At 42.0% G+C, this 21701-nt stretch overlaps 1 protein-coding gene across 1 annotated transcript in view; it reads right to left on the bottom strand.

The window, feature by feature from the left end:
- Positions 1–21701, bottom strand: part of PCDH11X (protocadherin 11 X-linked) — a 1111291-nt gene that overhangs the window by 152192 nt on the left and 937398 nt on the right. The gene's annotated exons all lie outside the window — the stretch shown is intronic.

Below are 21701 nucleotides of genomic sequence, written 5' to 3'. Positions count from 1 at the left end.
GGGCCTAAGCTGTCAGTCAGACATACCCTGAGGGATCCCAGACTGCGAGAGGGAGCAGTCTGGGCTGAGGGACCCCCTTCCCAGTGCACGAATTTTGTGCACCAGGCCTCTAGTATAACAATAAAGGTTGTTATGCTTGCAAAAGCAAATTCAAAAGAGTTGAATTATAAAAACTTATTTGTATAGGCTGCCAATGTGAAAATAATGTTTCCTAATATGATGTAGATTACCTTAAAGTTTAAGTGGCTTATTATTTTATTTTAGACATATAAGTAGCTTCTAATCCTTCAAGCTGTTCCCCGAGGCTCAGAAGCAATTAGCAAAAACTTAACAAATACATACAATTCTTTAAAAAAATTAAAAAGCTAATTAATCACAGCTCACTTTAATTTTTAGAAACAGCTAAAATAGAAGGTTGAGGACAAAAATCAAACTTAAAAAGCACATAACTTGTCATCACTAAAAGCTGCAATTTTTCCAATTAATGTATATTTTGCTCTACTAAATTGAAAACAGATTAGTTTCTTGACATTTGGGTACAGATATTGCCAACACAAAGCCATATGAATTGCACCATTAATAATTATAGACTTAGTATAAGATATTGGTACACCAAATTTCTTGTGTTAAGCCATTCAGACTATATAACACAGTTCCGGAAATGCAACACATGGAGGAATGCACAGTATTTTCTCCATTTCATTTGTTGCTTATATTACACTGGAAGAATCGTGGAAATTTTGAAGTGCAATTTATTATGTAACATACATTGTTTTTTCTCCTCTTTCTCCTCCTGTTTCCCTTTTTAAACTGTTTTTAAAGATATGAATAATAAAATGGCAATAAATACATATCTATCAATAATTGCATCTAAAGATCAAAATAAATTAACAAGGAGTCTAATTAACAAAATAAAATGATGAATAAAATAGAACCAGAGGCAAGGAAACATGGACTGGACTGATGAGTCTCAGAGGGAATGGGGGAGGAGGGATGGAAAGAGATTAACCAAAGAATTTATATGCATATATTCATTACCCATGGACACAGACAATAGGATGATGAAGGCCTGGGGCAGGGCAGAATCTGGATGGAGAAGAGCAAGTTGGGGGGGAGGGATAAGTGTAATACTCTCAACAATAAAGATATAAAAAATTTGAATAAGGATTCTGGAAATAAATTGTACGTCATATTTTAAAAGAAATATGAATAAAAATATGCTCACTCATACAACTCTCTTCCTTTGAAAGGCATGCTTCAGTTCATACTAAAATAGATCACAAAACAGATCACAAGAGAAGCTTCACAAGGTTCTGCTGAGGCATGTGCCTTGATTTCAATTGATATTTTGTAGTTAATCACAGTTATTCAACTGTAGAAATCCCCAGCTTAGAATTCCCTAAGACTCTGCATAAAAAAATCATTGTCATTAATTTCTCTCCTAGTTGTCATTTCAGTAAATGTGCCAAAGAGTGAATGGCTCAGTGAATACTGAATTTCTGTCTCTCTCATAGAACAAGGTCTCCAGGGCAATCCTGTTGGTAAGATAAGGCACATAAATTCAATTCCACTGAACATGCCATTTTGGTTTGGTGCATTTAATAGAGAATCATGGTCTCTGGAGCCCCTCTCTGTGAAATGTGGCTTACATTCTATTGGTGACATATTTATTATAAGTACATAGACATATTGTTCATGATCATTGAAACGGATGTAGCATTTTACTTCCTAGAAGTACATAATTTCAACTGGCATCCATCTTCACATGGTAGGTTTTGTTAATTATATAAATAACTATTTCCAACAGAAACCTGACAACTTCATCACAATAAATGCAAAGAGGTGAAATACTCCAGAGTATATGAGATAAAGATATGTGGAGGAAAAAAAAATCTATAGAAGTTTAGGTAATATAAATAATATTTGATGTTTTATTGCTATAAAGCACATTATTAAATTATTACTTTAAAGATAATCCATGTCCTTACTTCTTTAACAATTTGTTTCTGAAACTTTTTTTAAACTTCACAGCTAGAATTCTGTTTTTATTTTTTTTAATTTTAAAAAATCTTTATTTTTGAAAGTATTACATATGTCCCCTTTTCCCCCATTGACCTCTTCTAGCCCACCCTGTCCCCCACCCCAGGCCTTAACTACATTATTGTCTGTGTCCATGGATTATGCATATATGCATACAAGTTCATTGGTTGATTTCTTCCTACCCACTCACCCTCCCCTGCCTTCCCTCTGAAGTTTGACAGTCTGTTTGATGCTTCTATGTCTCTAGATCTATTTTTGTTCATCAGTTTATTTTGTTAACTCGTGGCCCAGTGCACGAAATTCATGCATGGGTGTGAGGTGTACCTCAGCCCGACCTGCACCGTCTCCAATCTGGGACCCCTAGGAGGATGTCCGACTGCCGGGATCAGGCCTAACCTGGCAGTCGGACATCCCTCTCGCAATCTGGGACGGCTGGCTTCTAACCACTCACCTGCCTGCCTGCCTGATTGCCCCTAACCACTCTGCCTGCTTGCCCCAACTGCCCCCTGCCATTGGCTTCTCACCCCGAACTGTCCTCCCTTGCTGGCCTGATCACCCCCAGCTCTCCCCAGCTGGTGCACTCACCCCCAACTGCCCTCCCCTCCTGCCCTGATGGCCCCTAACTGCCACCACCTCTGCCCTGCCACCATGGCTTTGTCTGGAAGGTCTCCCAGTCTAATTAGCATATTAGCCTTTTATTAGTAGACTAGAAACCCGGTGCACAAAATTCGTGCATGGGGGGGGATGTGTGTCCCTCAGCCCAGTCTGCACCCTCTCCAATCTGGGACACCCCAGTAGGATCAGGCCTAAAGAGGCAATCGGACATCCCTCTCACAATCCAGAACTGCTGGCTCTGAACTCTTTGCCTGCCTGCCTTCCTGATTGCCCTTAACCGCTTTTGACTGCCAGCCTGATCACCTGTAACCATTCCCCTGCCAGCCTGATTGATGCCTAACTTTTCCCCTGCCAGCCTGTTTGCCCCTAACTGCCCTCCTCTGCAGGCCTGGTCACCCCTAACTGCCCTCCCCTGCAGGCTTGATCACCCCCAACTGCCCTCCCTTGCAGGCCTGGTCCCTCCCAACTGCTCTCCCCTGCTGGCCATCTTGTGGCAGCCATCTTATGACCACATGGGGGCAGCCATCTTTGACCACATGGAGGCAGCCATCTTGTGTGTTGGAGTGATGGTCAATTTGCATATTACTCTTTTATTAGATAGTACTAGAGGCCCGTTGCACAATATTCATGCAAGAATAGGCCTTCCTTCCCCTGGCTTCGCTCCCGGCTGCCCGGGAACTTGCAAGTCCTTGCTCCTGGCCAGAGCACCACTCCTGTAGCTCCCTCCACCACCCCCCCTCCCCCTCATAGCAGGCGTCCCACCCATCCTGGCCGCTCTAAGCTTGAATAAGCAAATTAAGCCACCATCTTTGTTAGGTTAATTTGCATACTCACTCCTGATTGGCTGTGGGCATAGCAGAGGTACGGTCAATTTACATGTTCGTCTATTATTAGGTAAGATATATATATATATAATTTTTTTTTTTTTTTTTTTTTTTTTTTTTTTTTGCATAGAGGAAGGGATAGGGGAGAGAGAAACATCAATGATAGAGAATCATGGATTGGCTGCCTCCTGCACACCCACTACTGGGGATCAAGCCCACAACCTGGGCATATGCCCTTGACCAGAATTGAACTTGGGATCCTGCAGTCTGCAGGCTGACCCTCTATCCACTGAGCCAAACCAGCCTGGGAACCACCAGTCACTTTTAGAATGTTGTATTGCTTCTAGAAGGAACCCTGTGCCACCTTCCCCATCTAGCTGCCTGCCCCACCCAGCCATCTGCACACTGCTGTTTCAGACATTTCATGGGAATGAGACCATACACAATGGGCGTTTTGTGACCGGCTGCCTCACTTGGGTGTATACCTCGGAGTGGCGGGTTGCAGGATCCTATGTGATTGATATTAATCATTTGAGGAGCGGCCGCATCATTTTCATTCCGACAGCATTGTGTGAGGGCTCGGATTTGTCCACATCCTCACCAACACTTGCTATCATGTAACTTTTGGTTCTAGCCTCCAAGGTGACCTCGGGGTCCTGCCGAAGCATTGTTCTCTAGAGCAACAATCTATGCTTTTCAATTCAGTTTTAAAAGTTGAAGTTGTTTAAAATGTCTGCACAAACATCCCTATTGGTAAGTTCTCGCTGCTCTGGATCCGCTGTGACACAGCTTGCAGGGGCTAAGTCTGTCCCAGACCAACCTCACCCCCCTGCTGCCTGGTCCTGTCTGGTACTGGGGAGTGCCCTGGGGAGGGCCCTGGGGGCACCAGCCAACCCTCTCCGGGGCTGGCCACAGGCTGCATTGGGCTTTGGTAGCCGAGGGAGGAAGAGCGAGGTTCAGGAGCAGCTTTGGGACCTTGCCTGTCGTGGTGACTATGCTGCTCCCTGCAGGCCAAGGTGAGTGGTGCCCAGGGGTTGGGGGATGTGCCTTCTCTGAATGAAGCGGTTGGAGTCGAGGCACTCCTGGGTGCCTGTCTGCAGTCTCCACTGCACCCACCATCCCGGCTTCTACACCTCAGAAGGCAAAGGTCCAATCAGCAAAAATTAAAACTTTAAAGAGGTGACGTGGGCTCCACCTCAGAGTGGCTCAGACATGGTTCACGGTCCCATGTGGGACTGCAGACACCAGTGAGTGTGGGCAGCGGCCACGTGGTCCCAGCATGGCCCTCTGGCAGGGCCCAAGTGCAGGGAAGAGCCAGAGCTTCATTGGGAGAGAAAGTTCACATGCCTGAAGGCTCCTTCTTCAAACACTGATCACTGGTCATGGTCTGGCCCCCAACTCCCATTCATGGGGCCCTCCTCATGGAGTAAAGGACGCCAGGCGAGGCCTCTCCCTGGCAGTCCCCACGGACCCATTGGCTCTCCTGAGTCTATGCGGGCAGATTGTGGGGCTCCCCACTGGGCAGTGCAGCCACAGCTACAACCCTGAGGCCAGGCTCTGGGCTTGGAGCTGGGGTCCCCAATGTCACAGCCCCCTGATCTACAGTCCCCCTGATCTGCAGCCCCCCAGCCACAGCCCCCCTGATCTGCAGCTCCCCTGGTCCATAGCCCCCCCTGATCTGCAGTCCCCCCAATCTTCAACCCACCTGATCTGCTGCCCCCTGATGTGCAGCCCCCCCCCCATCCACAAACCCCCTGATCTGGAGCCCCCTGTGCAGTGACTCTGGGCTCATTGTAAATGCGTCATTATTCCAGGCCTGAGGGTGTGCTGGCACTCGGGGGCTGGTGGCACTGGGAGCCTGCAGCTGCTCAGGTCCCTGCTGTTCGGTCATAGCATTACGGCGTCTGGGCTAATTTGCATAATATATATATATATATATATATATATATATATATATATTAGATTCCACATAAGAGTGAGATCACGTGATACTTGTCTTTCTCTGACTGGCTTATTTTTCTTAGCATAATACTCCCCAAGTCCCTTCATGCTGTCTGAAAGGGTAAGAAAGCCTTTTTTTTTTTATTGCTGTACGATATTCCATTGTGTAAATGTACCACAGTTTTTTTTTTTATCCTCTCATCTGCTGAAATGATAGTCAATACATTCCCAGTATTTCTGATGCTAAGAACTTGTACAAAGGCAATTGGAGAGCTCTCTGTCCTCAATAGTAGCAAAATTTCTTTTGTAAAACTATGATATTATTGCTTTAACTGTTATAACAGTATTATAATTATTATTACAGAATTATGGATGTTAAAAATGACATGCCATAATTAATATGTATTGAGTTCAAATAAGATCACTTTATTTAGTACATCAACTTGTATGAGAATATTATTGATTTTAAGAATGAAAATTATTATATACTAGTGGCCTGATGCACGAATGAAGTTTTGTGCAAGAATGGGCCTTTGTTCCCCTGACTGCTGGCACCGCCTTAGCTCTGGCCAGAGCAGCCTTTCCGCTCTGGCCCAGAGCTGCCTTTCTGCCTTCCCACGCTGCCCAGAGGCCTGGAGTGGCTGGGGTGGTTCAGAACACCTGTGTCCTGCCTCATCCCCGGCTGCTCAGCACCTGCATATGCAAATTAACCCACCATCTTTTTGGGTTAATTTGCATACTCACTCCTGATTGGCTGGTGGGCATCACGGAGGTACGGTCAATTAGCATGTTACTCTTTTATTAGGTAGATAATTCTGTGGCCTAATTCCTATTATTTCAATAAATGAAATGGACCAGAGTTAGAGAGATTAAATGGATGGAGATTCAGATTGTTGAAAATCTTTTTTAATAGTAAGAACAGAATGGAGTCAGACAGAAGTATATTATTCTATCTTCATTTTAGCTATATGAGTATCTGAAAAAGGTGCAGGGAAGGAGGTGTGGAGCTACCTAAACAAATTGCCTAAGTAAACTAACAAAATTTGACTCTGACCAAGAAGAAAATAAACATTGTGAGAGAAGGGATAAGGGACAAATATATTGTCTAGTAAAGTAATATATAATTGTAAATATGTCTGGATTTCTGGGTGTGGCTCTCTAAAAAGTCCTTGTCTTTCCCAAGCCTAACTTGATTGGGCATTGCCTGTGGTGGTCGTTTTGACAGTGACAGCTATTTTGGCTCAGAGCTCATGATGCATGCCTTTCCCCAGGCAATAATGCCATAAACACTGTATTTCATACCTTTATTTCTTCAGATGTAAGGGTAATCCAATAGACTCCAAAAGTGAGTGAAATACCTCATTTACATTTATCTCTCTAGTGGTATAATGACACCATAACTATACTCATAATAAATGATAATCTATTGTAATGCTTAAATTTAATTTAATGCATCCCTCATGTTTATAGGTTAGAAGTGCTAGTCACAGTTAAACAAACAGTTTGGTTATGAAACTATGCTATTGGACAGCATATTGAAAAATGCTTGCTGAATGTGGGTGTGTATCTGTATTCTGGATCTGGGTTCGTCTAAACATTTGGAACAGATACAAATTAGTTTGTGTAGGGAGTCATCCCCACAGAGTTGCAGGTGTCATGTTCTGGAAAGTTGAACTGGAATTCATTATTCCAAATCACCATATTAAAGTTGGTCATATCACCCATTCCTGTTCTTTCTTCCCTTCCTGTCCACATAAAGATAAAATATAGGCGAATCCATGAATTATGTGCAACAGTGTTCTTCCTGCAGATCAGAATTTGTATGGTATATATATATATATACCTGCTCTGTAGCAATAAGGATTTTACTAAATCCAGATTTAGACTGACTGGGTTTTTTTGTGTTTTTTTTTTTTTTTTTTTTTGCACACCACATTGAAACTATTTTGAATATATATTTTGCAAAACAAACAGTGACTTCTTCAAGTGAGAACAAAGGGAGACTGCCTGCATCTAGCAATTATGTTGTCTAGTAGTTAACTAGCTGAAAAGATAATTCAACCTTATTTATAGTGCACAGGTCTTGTGTATATTTGTAAGACACCTAGAATAATTGTACTCTACTGAAGGAATAGATAAATGATTGTTCCATCTGAGTAAGAACTTACTGAATAGGTATTTTTGAAAAGCTTCTAAATGCCAGGTACTATTATAGGCTTGTGGGAAATGTCAGTGAGCAATGCAGACAAGACCTCTGCTACCATGGACCTTATATACTGATGAACTTAAGTTCAAGTGATTCTAAAAAGAAATACCTCTGCTAATATTCAGGACACTAAATATAACTCTCCCAATAAAGAGACCACCTCTCAATTTTTACAACCTCTACAGTGTAGAGGCTCTCACACCTTCAAAAGAAGCTACTGATGCTAAGAACTTAACCAAGAAGATGATTATGTGATATTGTTCTAATAATACTTAACCAAGTTTGCCCCTTACTGCTATTCAGGATTTGAGATTAATTGGAAGGTAATTCAATCACATTATTACAGGGTGTTCATTGAAGGATGAAGTATTCTTGCCAATGGTATGTACACATCATTAATTTGCCAATATTAAAGGTCCTGAGAGAAATGTGTAAGTTCGTAGGAGTAAAAAAAAATCTTATTTCTTGGGAATGGAAAACCTTTTCCATAACGATATAATCACTTATATATTATATTGAAATAAGATATTTTGACTCTAAATCTCTCCTAGAATTTGAGATAACAATATACTTATTTCTGAACCCCAGGTTCTACCACAATGCCTGACACAGCATTAGGGCTCAGACTGCTAACTGAACTATCACTGAGTAAGCATACTCTTTTTTTATAATCAAAATTTAAGTACCATTTATAAACAGCAACCACTTTAAAATCTTACCTTATTTTGCTATTTTTTTTTTCTGTATGCAGAATAACTGGGCATAATTAAGTACTAAAATACTGATTATTACGAAACTATTATTTTGTATTAATTCAAATACAAGATGAAAAAGGTATCTGATTAGTGATCTCAACGATGAGATGTGGTAATATCTAGATACATTTTTGGTTGTCACATCTTGGGGTGAGTGTGGGATTACTATTGGCATCACTGGATAAAGAATAGAGGCCTCAAATACTGCTTAACATGCTGTGATATGCAGGACAGCTAACTCACAACAAAGAATTATCCAGCCCAAAGTGTTAATTGTGCCGAGAATGAGAAACCCTGCATTAGATAAATGCAGACTAAAAGACTATAGAAAATAAAAATTCTAACATAATTTGTAAAAATCTAGGCGATGATGGTGACTAAACATTCCATTGAATATCATTAATGAAAAACTGGTAAAATATGGGGGGAGGGAGGAAGGGCATGAAAAGTAGAAGGAAGATAAAAATTCCCATAGTCCCATCACCCAGAGACAATTACTGTCTACTTTTTATTCTAATTTAAAATAAACTTTGAGTCCTATTTTTTCAGTAGAACCAAATATTAATTGCCTCTATAACATCTGAAGATCTATTCTTTGATAATGAACATATTTACATTGCCAAGTGTGAGTGGAGATGGGTAACAAGAAAAAAAAAATCAAAGTGAATTATTAAGAAAAGAATGGGGATTGAGGAAAATTTCAAGTTGCTTCTTTTGAAATACTTTAAGAGGTATTAATACTTTCAGATTACCTGAATATGGCTGATACTGAGGAGAAATTTCATAAAGACAGTACCTGGAAATATATGAAGGTCTTCTCTTTTCTCTGAGCACCTTTGTTCTGAATTTCATATACAAGGGACAAGCAGGGGGCAACAAGAAAGCACATTCAAGCATGCCAACTTTTTTTTTTTCAGAAGATGGGAAAATAATAACCTAACAAATGTTAACTGGTCCTAGAGTGCAGTAGTGTAAATAATATCTGATTCAATCTATCCTCATCACAGACCTGCAACCTCCTTTACTGTAGAATATCCTGAACTGTGCCTCTATCCAGGACCAATGTGACATGAAAAACATCTTCAAGTCAAAAGAGATACCAAAAACCACGTCTCATGTCAAATCTGTAGGGAAAACTAAATATCTTGCCACTGCAGCAAGGAAATACATTTTAAAAGATAAATGCATGATAAGGTTCAAGAATGGGAAGGCTATACAATTTTGGTACTTGTATTTCTGAGTCTACATTTATAGTCAAAGCACAAGTAACATCAACTAGTAGAGTTTTAAGTTCAGAAATATCCGCAAAAGATGCTTCCTCTGATGTGTTTTTAAAAATAAATTATTATATAAAAGGAAAAATCAATAAGCACCTTTTCCCTCTAAATGCAACACTAACTGTGAGATCTCAGGGAGATTACATGGTTTCTGGGACTCAGTTTTTATTGTATCACCTGCTACTAATAAGTAACTCCTCAGTAACCTACTCCTTTCCTCTACAACAGCATTGTAAAAAATATGAGAGGCACAAATGCAAGCCACAAAGGTAATTTAGAACACTCTTGTAGCCTCATTAAAAAAGTAAGAAGAAACAGGTGAAATTAATGATAATATATGTTATTTAACATGATATATCATTTCAACATGTAATCAATATAAAATTATTAAGATATTTTACATTTTTAGCATTATGTGTTTAAAATCACATATATAATTTACACTTAGGGAACATATCAATTTGTGCTAAGGATTCAGTAACCACATGTTGCTAGTGGTTACCATATAGGGCAATACAGGCATATATATTAACTCTTAAATTTGCTCATAGGGGCTTGAAGAAAGAGAAAGAAAAAAAAAATCATAATGGTCTATCACTATTAACAAGTATTAGTGATTCCCTGTTATCTCTTTTCTGTGATTCTTGTTGATAAGGTTTATACCTAGAAACACAGTTTTTCTTTTCATTTTGGGGCAGTACTAAGTAAATAAGTATAACATTCTAAAACAATCTGGAATTTTTGTTTTAGAACCTGAAGAAAGTTGGGATGGGCATGTTCATATAAAACTATGTCTTCAAGATATTATCTGGTAATGGTAGCCAGAGATATTCACTGAACAAGTAGGATCTTAGTCATACATCTGTAATGGCAGAAAAGTTAACATTAAGTAGTATCTCTGCAATCTTTTCTTCTTATATCCTTTCCAAAATCTTTAATAGACTAAATAAGTTGGGAAGTTGAATTTTGTTAAGTTCAAGTTTAACAAAAAAGTAGAAAACATATTTATTGAAAATGAAAAAAACTATGCATTTTTCATGTCACTAAAGCTTTGCTAAGGTAAGTACTTTATCCACAATCATATGAAGTTATAAGGCTTTACAATGTAATACATCAATTTAATACTTAACATGGGATTATATGACAGTTAGAAAACTGCAATACAGAATCTCTAAAAGGATATACTAAAATCCTTTTCCATATGGTGATGATCTTACTTTCACTTAAAAATGCATGCTAGGAGATTCAGGATGGTGGCCTACAGGGCAGCAGTGAGGGAGAGAGTGTGAGTGAGTGAGAGAGTGACAGGGGAGTGTGTGGATGTGTGGGGCATGTGTGTATGTGTGAGTGAGGGACAGTTATATTCACAGGACTGTTGGGGACTGGTGAACCAGGTTCCCCTAGCCAAGTGGCATCTACAACTGCTGAAATATTTCCCAGAGTGGCCGGCTCTGCCACAGAGACCTTATCATCTTGAAGGGGAGAGTGACTGTGACTGGGAGCCCAGCCTCACCTCCACCTGGGGAGACCTGGGACACCACCAAGGACCCTACAGTGACACCGACCAGGGAACTGCTACCTCAGCTGCAAACCCATGAGCATGGAGACTCCAGCCTCCCCGGCCATGGGCACCTAAAAAGATTGTCTAGGGGGAGACAGAATGGTAATCAAATAGGCAAACAGGTCCTGTGAAAATAGAAGAAACAGCTGAATCAAATAGTAGTCACCCAGAATTGGGAATTAAACACAGCTAGTAAGGCAATCCATGGCCAGAAAGGGCAGAGGTCACCTGGAGAGCAGTGGGATCAGGGATCTGGGCTGGAGGGAGAAACGAGTGCAGTGAGGTCTAGAGTCTCAGAGGGAGACTGTGCTGCACCAAATCCATGTCCCTTGGGGACACGTGTAGCACTCAGCTGTGGAAGGGGGTCCATAGGGCTGCTGGCAGTGGGGAACTCTAGATCTAAGCCCACAGATGTGGGAGGCTGCACCCAGAAAGGCAGCCTGAAGTTCTGCACCTGCCATGCAGTGCCGGGGGAGAGAGACGTGCAGCAGCATGATTACTATCTACATTAATAAAAGAGAAAGATGCAAATTGGCCATACCTCCGCTATGCCCACCAGCCAATCAGGAGTGAGTATGCAAATTAACTTGAAAAGATGACAGTGGCCCCACCCCCCAGCCACTCCGAGCCTGTGGGAGTCAGAGAAGTCAGGAACCAGCACCTGAGGCTGGCTGCAGCCAGGGAGACCAAGAAGCCACCTGCCCCATGATCCCAGACCGCAGAAGCCATCCGCCCCACGTCTGCCTGCCCCATGACCTGGGGGAGACAGAGAAACAGGGCCCCAGCACCTGAGGCTGGGTGTGGCCCAGGAGAAGAAGAAGCTGCCTGCTCCGTGATCCTAGGCCACTGCCAGCTGGAGAAGCTGCCTGCCCCACATCTGCCTGATCCATGTCCTGGGGGAAATGGAGAAACCAGGCCCCAGCACCTGAGGCTGGCTACAGCCCAGGAAACAAAGACGCTGCCTTCCCCGTGACCCCAGGCTGCAGCCAGCTGGAGAAGTCGCCCATACTGCATCCCAGGGAAGATAGAGAAACTGCCCGCCTGCAGTCCAGGGGCCAGCACCTGTGGCTGGCTACAGCCTGGTAGATGGAGAAGCTGCCCACCCCACAGTCCTAGGCACCAGCACTTGAGGCTGCAGCCAAGGCAAAGCCACCTGCCCACCATCCCCTGCGGCTGCAGCCAACCTTGGCGCCTACGGCCGACCAGAGGGAGGGAAGCCCAGATTCTGGGTGCCTGTGGTTGGCTGGAGGAGGGAATCCTGGGTCCCAGGTGTGGGGCCGAGGCAGAGGTGGTTAGGGGCAATCAAACCAGCAGGGGAGCAGTTAGGGACAATCAGGCAGGCAAGTGAGTGGTTAGGAGCCAGCAGTTCTGGATTGTGAGAGGGATGTCCGACTGCAGGTTATCCCCCAAGGAGTCCCAGATTGGAGAGGGTGCAGGCCGGGCTGAGGGACACCCTTCCCCCCGCCATGCATGAATTTCGTGCACTGGGTCTCTAGTGTCTTTATAATTTCCTTGCTTTTACTCACTAAACCCAGTGCATAGGATCTTTCAATTACAATCACTCACTGAGGCTGAGGTGCAGGGGAAGGTGGTTTTGTGAAAACTGGGGAGCAAAATAGGGAGAGGCAATCAGGAAGCCATCTCTGGGACAGTCTCATCCCTCCAACCTTGAACAGACATTTTTTTTCTCCTGAAGATCAGGCCCCTCCTAACAGTGCAGCTGCACCCAGCCTTGAGCTCTGCAGGGAAACAAAGATGCCCAATACCCCCAGGGATCCCTCAGGGACTGGGTTGAGGGTTCATTTGGTCCCAGAAACTAATACAGAAATACCGCCACCTAGAGGCCATGTCAGAAATAGATGCTTGTGTAAATATGACTGAAAGCAGGCAGAAAAACAAAGTGGGCAGGTTGATCCCACCTGCCTGAAACCAAGGAGTGGCAACTGACACAGAGGAGCAGTGGAATGCTGGGAACTTCAACAAAGTGCTGACTACCTAACAGGAAATTGAGATGTGGCAGGCAGAACAGTAAAGAGGGCTCTTAAACCAGCCCCCCCCCCCCCATGGGACATTAAAATTCAGCTGAAGAAAACACACTTCACTTTTTTATTTTTTATCTTTTACTTATGAAACTAACATTTTTTCTCTTTTCTTTCTTTATTATTATTATTTTGTTGTTGTTGTTGTTATTGTTATTTTAACCTTTCACTTTTTTTGGATTAGTGTTCTACATTCTATTTTTTATCATTTTACTCTATTACATTTTCTTCTTTATGCCAACCCTTTCTTCCTCCCTTCCCCCTTTCTTCATCCTGTTTCTCTTCAACTGTTCCGGCTTTAGCTTCTCTCTCTACTTTCTTTTTACACCTTGTTAAAAATTGATCTTTATCTGCTTTATTAATGCATTACTATTATAGTAGTCTCTGTTGGCCTACTCATATATCTAATTTCCTCTCCCCTGCTCCAAGTCCATGTACCCTTCTCTTTTCTCTTTCTTCGCTAGACAATATTTTTCTTGTTGTTGTTTGTTTGTTTGTTAGTTTTTTTTTAATTTATCTTTTTGTTTTTCCTCTCCTTGTATGCTCTCTTCCTCTACTAATAGCTTAATTAGTTCCACTCACCAAACTCAGGCCTATCTGCACTCTACTCTAGTCTCCTTTTCCAAAAATAAATGAATATATAGATAAATAGGTTAAAGAAAGGGAAAATTTTTTTATATACACTAATATATATATATATATATATATATATATATATATATATATATACATACTAGAGGCCTGGTGCACAACATTGGTGCACTTGGGGGGTGTCTCTCAACCCGTCCTATGCCCTTTTGGAGTCCAGGAGCCCTCAGGGGATGTCCGATTGATGACTTAGGCCTGGGGAGCAGGCCTAAGCCATCAGTCGGACATCCTTAGCGCTGCCACAGAGGTGGGAGAGTCTCCTGCCACTGCTGCTGCACTCACCAGCCTTCAGCCCGACTTCTGGATGAGCAGTGCTCCCCCTGTGAGAGCGCACTGACCACCAGGGGGCAGCTCCTGTGCTGAGCATCTGCCCCCTGGTGGTCAGTGTACATCATAGTGACCAGTCGTTCTGCTGTTCAGTTGATTTGCATATTACACTTTTATTATATAAGATATTTCTAACATATATATTTAATTATTTTTTTTTAATTATTTTTTTCATTAAGTGTTTTGATTTTTACTTTTCTTCTTATACATTCACTCTCATTCTACCACCTCTATACTGAATTGTGGCAATTCCCTTATTTATTCAATTCCCTTGCCTTACCTTCTGGAAATAGGCTCTGCCTGTTCAGATTCAGCTCCCCTCCTCTTTTTTCTGGATATTTGTTGTTTCCATTTTTTGGATTAGTGGTTGGTTTTGTGGAGTTTTCTCCCTATATATGTATATTTTCCACCCTTATTTTTCTTTTCTCTCTTACCTTTTTTTTTTTCCTTTTCTTAATATCTTTTTGTGTTCTTTTCTCTCCCATAATTCTCTTTTCTCAGGTGGTCACCTTTATTTGGGGTTATCAGTGTTATGAATACATTTGTGTTTTGTTCTCTCTGTTTTGAGTATTGTCAAGTTGTATTTTGTGCCTTTTGGTCAACGTGGTAGACAGTGAGCCACATAACCAGACACCCTGAGAGGAGCGAAAATGGGGAGACAAAGTAACAACAGCCCCCATATGAAAGAAAAGGAGGAATCACCAGAAAAGGAAGTAAACGAAATGGAGGAAAGCAACTTCTCAGAGAAACAATTCAGAACAATAGTCATAAGGACATGGAAATTTATGGAAGACAAATTCAACAACATGTGTAAGAATCAAGAGGAAACAAACAACCAAGTAGAAATTAAGAATGAAATAGCTGCAATAAAGAATTCAATAGAAAGCATCAACAGTAGACTAGAAGGAGCTGAGGACCACATCAGTGAACTAGAAGACAAGGTAGGAAAAAACAACCAAGAAGAGCAACAACTGAAAAATAAAACTTAAAAATCAGGAGGAAAGTCTAAGGAAGCTATGGAACAACACGAAACAAAACATCAGCATAATAGGGGTGCCAGAAGCAGAGGAAACAGAGCAAGGAAGAGAAAACCTGTTTGAAAAAATAATGACAGAAAACTTCTCTGATATTGGGGGAAAAAACCTCACACAAGTCCAAGAAGCTCTCAGAGTGGCAAACAAGATGAACTCAAAAAGATAGACATCAAAACACATCATAATTAAATTGGCAAATACCAAGAACAAAGTAAGAATCTTAAAGTCTGCCAGAGAGAGACAGGAAGATACCTATAAGGGATCTTCCATCAGACTATAAATTGATTTCTCAACAGAAACACATCAGGCAAGAAGGGAATGGAAAGAAATATACAAAGTGATGCAAAGCAAGGGACTGAATCCAAGAATACTGTACGCAGCAAGGCTATTATTCAAAATTGAGGGTGAAATCAGGAGCTTCACAGACAAAAAAGGGCTAAGGGATTTTATTACCACCAAACCAGCAATGCAGGAATGCTAAAGGGACTGTTGTAAAAAGAAGAAATAGGAAAGAAAGAAAGAACACAGGCATAAAGAATAAAAACGGTGGCAAAAAAGCACCTATCAATAATAACCTTAAATGTAAATGGATTAAATTCTCCAAGAAAGGGGAGAGATCAACCAAAGGACTTGTATGAATGCATATAAGCCTAACCAGTGGTCATGGACAACAGGGGGGTGGGGGCATAAGTGGGGAGGGGTTTGGGATGGGAATGGGGGGATGAGAACAAATATGTGATACCTTAATCAATAAAGAAATTAAAAAAAAATTCTCCAAGAAAAAGACATAGGGTAGCTTAATGGATAAGAAAACATGACACACAAATCTGCTTTCTACAAGACACCCACAGACTGATAGTGAAGGGATGGAAATAAAATTTTCAGGCAAATGGAAATGAGGAAAAAGATGGGGTAACAATACTTATATCTAACAAATTAGACCTCAAATCAAAGGCCATAACAAGAGATAAGAAAGGCCACTTCATAATACCAAAGGGAGCAATCCAACAAGAGGATATAACCCAGATAAACATATATGCACCCAATACAGGAGCACCCAAATACATAAAAATATCTTCTGGAAGATATCAAGGGAGAGAACGACAGCAATACAGTCATAGTAGGGGACTTTAGTACCCCATTGACACCACTGGATAAACATTGAGAAGAAACATTACTCCTAAATGACTCACTAGATCAGATGGATGTAATTGACATCTTCAGAATATTTCACCCCAAAGGTACAGAATATACATTCTTCTGAAGTGCACATGGGACATATTGAGACAGGGGCAAAGTCTCTTCTAATTCAAGAAGATAGAAATCATATCAAGCATCTTCTCAGACCACAATAGCATAAAATTAGAAATCAACTGCAATAAAACCAATGAAAAAATATCAAATAATTGGAGGCTAAATATCATCAAATTAAACAATGATTGGGTTACCAAAAAGATCAAAGAAGAAATAAAAATCATCTTGACAACGAATGACAATGAAAACACAACAATCCAAAATCAATGGGACACAGCGAAAGCAGTCTTGAGAGGGAAGTTCATAGCTCTATAGACCTACCTCAAAAAAAAACATGAAAAAATGGTAATAGAATATATAACCCTACAAATCAAAGATTTGTAGAGAGCAACAAGAAAAGCCCAAAGTAATCAGAAGGAAGGAAATAATAAAGATCAGAGTGGAAATAAACAACATAGAGACAAAAAAAAAAATACAAAACATCAACAAAACTAAGAGCTGGTTCTTTGAAAGGATAAACAAGATTAATGACCCTCTAGCCAGGCACACCAAGAATCAAAGAGAGAGGACCCAAAAAAAAAAAAATCAGAAATGATAGAGGAGAAATAACAACAGAACCCACAGAAATACAAAGGATTGTTAAAAAAATACCATGAACAACTCTATTACAACAAACTGGACAACTTGGAGGAAATGGACATATTCCTAGAAAAATACAACCTTCCAAAACTCAATCAAGAAGAATCTAGAAATCTCAATAGGCCGATAACTATGGAAGAAATTGAAGCAGTCATCAAAAAGCTTCCAGCAAACAAAAGCCCAGGGCCAGACGGCTTCACAGGGGAGTTATACCAAACATTCAAGGAAGAACTAAAATCTATCCTCCTCAGACTATTCCAAAAAATTTAAGAGGAAGGAACACTTCCAAGCTCATTCTATGAAGCCAGCATTACCCTAATTCCAAAACCAGATAAACACACCACAAAGAAAGAGAACTACAGGCCAATTTCCTTGATGAACACAGATGCTAAAATCCTAAACAAAATTCTGGCAAATCAGATCCAGCATTACATTAGAGAGATCATACACCATGACCAAGTGGGATTTATTCTGGGGATGCAAGGATGGTACAATATCTGCAAATCAATATATGTGATCCATCACATAAAAAAATTGAGAGAAAAATATCACAAAATTATATCAATTGATACAGAGAAAGCATTTGACAAAGTCTAACACCATTTCTTGATAAAATATTTCAGCAAAGTGGGAATAGACGGATCATACTTCAACATAATAAAAGCCTTATAAGACAATCCTACAGCCAACGTCATTCTCAATGTGCAAAAACTAAATCCATTTCCCCAAAGAACAGGAACAAGATTGGGATGCCCACGTTCACCACTCGTGTTCAATATAGTCCTGTAAGTGCTAGCCATAGCTATTGGACAAGAAGAAGAAATAAAAGGCCCACAAATTGGAAAAGAAGAAGTAAAACTGTCATTATTTACAGATGACATAAATCTATACTTAGAAAATCCCAAAGACTCCATCAAAAAACTACTAGGCTTAATAAATTAATTTGGCAATGTAGCAGAATACAAAAATGACACGCAGAAATCAATGGCTTTTTTATTCACCAACAATGAACTGACAGAAAGAGAAACTAAAAAAATAAAAAAAAATCATGTTTACCATAGCAACAAAAAAATTAAGATACCAAGGAATAAACGTAACAAAGGAGGTAAAAGACTGGTACTCAGAAAACTACAGGACATTGAAAAAAGAGATAGAGCAAGACATCAACAAATGTAAGAACATACCGTATTTATGGATTGGGAGAATCAACATCATTAAAATGTCCTTACTTACCAAAGCAATCTATAGATTCAATGCAATCCCCAATAAAATACCAACGGCATATTTCACAGACTTAGAACTAACTCTCCAAAATTTCATTCTATATGATAAAGAGCTAATATGCAAATGGTTATCATGCCCTCATGCCACCATAACAGCTCAGACACTCAACAATGGGGAGAGAGGGATGGGGACCAGCCAGGCACAAATGAGCTCACAAGAGAGGAATGGGGACCAGCCAGGCACAAATGAGCTCACAAGAGAGGAATGGGGACCAGCCAGGCACAAATGAGCTCACAAGAGAGGAATGGGGACCAGCCAGGCACAAATGAGCTTGTGAGAGAGGAATGGGAACCATCCAGGCACAAATGAGCTCATGAGAGAGGAATGGGGACCAGCCAGGCTGTGACCCAGGTGAGGGACAAGCCTCCTACCCCACGATCCTGGGCACCAGTGGCTGTGCCTGCGCCTGCAGCCCAGGAGAGGGACAAGCCACATTCTCTGCAATCCCAGGTGCCAGAGGCTGTGCCTGGGCCTGCAGCCTGGCCCAGCAGAGGGACAAGCCGCCTGCCCCACGGTCCTGGGCGCCAATGGCTGTGCTTGTGGCTGTGGCCCAGTCGAGGGACAAGCTGCCCACCTGACAGTCCCAGGCACCAGCGCCTGAGGCTGCGGCCCAGGAGAGGGAAAAGCCACCCACGCCATGGTCCCGGGCACCTGTAGCTGTGGCCTGGGTGAAGCCAGCCCAGGTCCTGGGTGCCTGTAGCCGACCAGAGGGAGGGAAGCCTGGATCCCAGTTGCCTGTGACCAGGCCACTCACAATCCCCTGTGGCTGCAGCTGGCTCGGGTGAAGCCAGCCTAGGTCCTGGGTGCCTGTAGCCGACCAGAGGGAGCGAAGCCTGGGTCCCAGGTGCCTGTGACCAGCTGGAGGAGGGAATTCTGGGTGGTTCGGGGCAATCAGGCCAGCAGGGGAGCAGTTAGGGGTGATCAGGCAGACAGGCAGAGTTGGTTAAGGGTGATCAGGCAGGCAAGCAGAGGGGTTAGGAACGTTCAGGCAGGCAGGCAGGCCAGCAGTTTGGAGCCAGCAGTCCTGGATTGTGAGAGGCAGTCGGACACCCCCCGAGGGGTCCCGAATTGGAGAGGGTACAGGCCGGGCTGAAGGACCCCCTCCTCTGTGCATGAATTTGTGCACCGGGCCTCTAGTATGGAATAAAAAAAAAAGACCCCAAATAGCCACAGCAATCCTGAGAAAGAAGAACAAAGTTGGAGGGATCATAATACCAGATATCAAGCTATACTACAAAGCCACGGTTATAAAAACTGCCCGGTACTGGCACAAGAACAGACATATAGGCCAATGGAACAGAACAAAGAACCCAGAAATAGACCCAAGCCATTATTCTCAATTAATATTTGACAAAGGGGGCAAGAACATACAATGGAGTCCAGAGGGTGTCTTCAATAATTGCTGTTGGGGAAATTGGACAGATACATGCAAAAAATGAAACTAGATCACCAACTTACTCCATACACAAAAACTAACTCAAAAAGGTTAAAGGACTTAAATGTAAGACAGGAAACCATAAAAATTTTAGAAGAGTCCATAGGCAGCAAAATATCAGACATATGTGGTAGCAATATCTTTACTGATACAGCTCCTAGGGCAATGGAAACTAAGGAGGAAATAAACAAATGGGACTACATCAAAATAAACAGCTTCTGCACAGCAAAAGAAACCATCAACAAAACAAGAAAGCCCACTGCATTGGAGAACATATTTGCCAATGATATTTCAGATAAGGGTTTAATCTCCAACATTTACAGGGAATTCATACAACTCAACAAAAAAAGATAAACAATCCAATAAAAAAATGGTCAAAGGACCTAAATAGACACTTCTTGAAAGTGAACATATGGAAGGCCAAGAGACATGGGAAAAAAATACTAAAAGTCGCTAATCATCTGAGAGATGGATATCAAAACAATGAGTTATAATCTCACACCTGTCAGAATGGTTATCATCAACAAATCAACAAACGACAAGTGCTGGCGAGGATGTGGAGAAAAAGGAACTCTCGTGCACTGCTGGTGGGAATGCAGACTGGTGAAACCACTGTGGAAAACAGTATGGAATTTCCCCATAAAGTTAAAAATGGACTCCCATTTGACCCAGTAACCTCACTTCTAGGAATATATCCCAAGAAACCAGAAACACCAATCAGAAAAGATATATGCACCCCTATTTTCATAGAAGCACAATTTACAATAGCTAAAATTTGGAAACAGCCTAAGTGCCCATCAGTAGATGAGTGGATTAAAAAACTGTAGTACATGTACACAATGGAATACTACACTGCTATGAAAATGAAGGAACTTTTGCCATTTGCAACAGCATGGAAGGAACTGGAGAGCATCGTGCTAAGCGAAATAAGCCAGTTGGAGAAAGATAAATATCACATGATCTCACTTATATTTAGGATATAATGATCAACATAAACTGATGAATAAAAATAGATCCAGAGACAAGGTATCACTGAAAAGACCTTCCAACCTCAGAGAGAAGGCAAGGGAGGGTAGTGGAGATCAACCAAAGGACTTGTATGCATACATACTAGCATAACCAATAAATACAGACACTGTGCTGGTGGGGGCTTGCCCTCGGGGTTGGGAGTGGCCAACTGGGGTCAACTGGGGAAAAAGGAGTCATATGTAATTCTTTAAACAACAACAAAAAAATGCATGCTAAAAATATTCTCAATTTGTGCACAGTTAATTTTGTGAAAAATAATAAGAGATCAGGTATCCATATACGCATAACCCATGGACACAGACAATAGTACGGTGAAGGCCTGAGGATGTGGAGTGGGGTGAAGGGGGTCAGTGAGGGAAACAAAAGGGGAATATTCTATGATATCCTATATAATAAAGAGCTAATATGTAAATGGTCATCCGACCCTCACACCCTCATGCCTTTGTGCCGGGGCTGGGGGACCTGAGGCTGTGCCCCCTGCCAGGAGCTGGGCCAGGGGACCTGAGGCTGCAACCCCCCACCCAGCAGGGCTTGATGGGGACCTGAGGCTGTGCCCCCACTGGCAGCCTGAGACTGCACCCCTGCCCAGGGGGCTTGATGGGTTTGATGGGGGATGTGAGGCTGCAGCCCCCTCCCTGCGGGGCTTGACGGGGGTGGGGCCAGCCAGGTCTTGATCTCACGTGATTTCAAGGCACGTGCAGGTGGGCAGGCTCTTAACTCGGCCCCATGGCGCACCCCAGACTCTGACAGGAGGGAGATTTTCATATTCATTTTACTAATTTTCTTTCACCTC

Source organism: Plecotus auritus, assembly GCF_963455305.1.
Source record: "Plecotus auritus genome assembly, chromosome: X".
NCBI classification, from domain to species: Eukaryota; Metazoa; Chordata; class Mammalia; order Chiroptera; family Vespertilionidae; genus Plecotus; species Plecotus auritus.
Note: the sequence above shows the minus strand (reverse complement) of the source record. Positions and strands in the feature narration are given on the sequence as shown.